The sequence below is a fragment of the Chrysochloris asiatica genome, unplaced genomic scaffold (genome assembly GCF_000296735.1).
Source record: "Chrysochloris asiatica unplaced genomic scaffold, ChrAsi1.0 scaffold00106, whole genome shotgun sequence".
Classification (NCBI taxonomy): domain Eukaryota; kingdom Metazoa; phylum Chordata; class Mammalia; order Afrosoricida; family Chrysochloridae; genus Chrysochloris; species Chrysochloris asiatica.
Genome location: NW_006408624.1, coordinates 8,376,135 through 8,378,044, shown reverse-complemented (window position 1 = coordinate 8,378,044; position 1,910 = coordinate 8,376,135). Strand labels below are relative to the sequence as shown.

General features: G+C 52.0%; 1 pseudogene; it reads left to right on the top strand.

The window, feature by feature from the left end:
- The first annotated feature begins 309 nt into the window (after positions 1-309).
- On the top strand, positions 310-1,910 carry LOC102823479 (annotated as a pseudogene).

Genomic DNA, 1,910 nt, shown 5'->3' with positions numbered 1-1,910 from the left:
TAAATAATGATGTATGCACAACCTTGGAACAACAGGGTGCTGTGATACAGGGATTGAGACATGGTTGGAATGGGAAAAAGGGGGTCAATAATATTAAGATGCTTGGCTGTCTTTTGAATTTTGGTTTCCCTGGCATACCATTATAAAATAGACACTTGAGGGGGAGAGAAAGGAAAAGCCAAGAAACATCACAATAAAAGATTGTAAGTCTGTCTTCTGCCTGTAACTGATTGGAATACCTAAAATGGGGCTACAGACCTGAGCGGGACCACAGAGGGGCTGCGCCTGGCCTGATGGGCTTAGAAGAAAGCCAAGGTAATTGCAGTAATGAATGCTGTGGAAGAAAACGAGACACCCAAAGAATCTCAAAAGGTGGAGGAGGCCAGCCTGCCTGCTGTGCAGCAGCCCACCGACCCTGCATCCCCCACTGTGCCCACCACACCTGAGCCTGTAGGGCACCAACACCAGGGACAAGAATGCCACCAAAGCAGCTGATGATGAACATGAGTATGAGGATAGATGGAGCTTTGGCACTGGGAAGCTCGTGTGGGGAAAACTAATGGGCTTCTCCTAGTGGCCAGGCCACATTGTGTCTTGGTGGATGATGGGCCGGAACCAAGCAGCTGAAGGCATCCGCTGGGTCATGTGGTTCGGAGACAGCAAGTTCTCCATGGTGTGTGTGTAGAAGCTGATGCTCCTGAGCTCCCTTTGTAATGCATTCCACCAGGCCACCTACAACAAGCAGTCCATGTATCCCAAAGCCATCTACGAAGTCCTGCAGGTGGCCAACAGCCGTGCAGGAAAGCTGTTGCTGGCATGCCATGACAATGATGAGAGTGACACAGCCAAGGCTGTGGAGGTGCAGAACAAATGATCAAATGGGCACTTGGGGGTTTCTAACCCTCAGGCCCCAAGGGCCTGGAGCCACCAGAAGAGGAGAAGAACCCCTACAAAGAAGTTTACACAGACATGTGGGTTGAACCCGAGGCAGCCTATGCTCCACCTCCACCAGCCAAAAAGTCTGGGAAGAGCACAACTGAGAAGCCTAAAGTCAAGGAGATCATTGATGAACACACAAGAGAGCGGCTGGTATATGAGATGCGGAGCATCAAGGACATTTGCATCTCTTGTGGGAGCCTCAGTGTTACCCTGGAACACCCTCTCTTCATCGGAAAGATGTGCCAAAATTGCAAGAACTGCTTCCTGGAGTGTGCATACCAGTATGATGACGATGGCTATCAGTCCTACTGCACCATCTGCTGCGGGGGGCGTGAGGTACTCATGTGTGGGAACAACAACTGCTGCAGGTGCTTTTGCGTGGAGTGTGTGGATCTCTTGGTGGGGTCAGGGGCTGCCCAGGCAGCCATTAAGGAAGACCCTTGGAACTGCTACATGTGTGGGCACAAGGGCACCTATGGGCTGCTGCGGTGGTGGGATGACTGGCCCTCAAGGCTCCAGATGTTCTTCGCCAACAACCATGACCAGGAATTTGACCCTCTGAAGGTTTACCCACCTGTCCTGGCTGAGAAGAGGAAGCTCATCCGGGTGCTGTCCCTGTTTGATGGAATTTCCACAGGGCTTCTGGTGCTGAAGGACTTGGGCATCCAGGTGGACTGCTACATTGCCTCAGAGGTGTGTCAGGACTCCATCACAGTGGGCATGGTTTGACATCAGGGGAAACTCATGTACATCGGCAACGTCCGCAGCATCACCAGAAGCATATCCAGGAGTGGAGCCCATTTGATCTGGTGATTGGGGTCAGTCCCTGCAATGATCTCTCCATCATCAACCGTGCCTGCAAGGGACTCTACGAGGGCACTGGCCAGCTCTTCTTTGAGTTCTACTGCTTCCTGCATGATGCGCAGCCCAAGGAGGGAGATGATCGTCTCTTCTTCTGGCTCTTTGAGAAT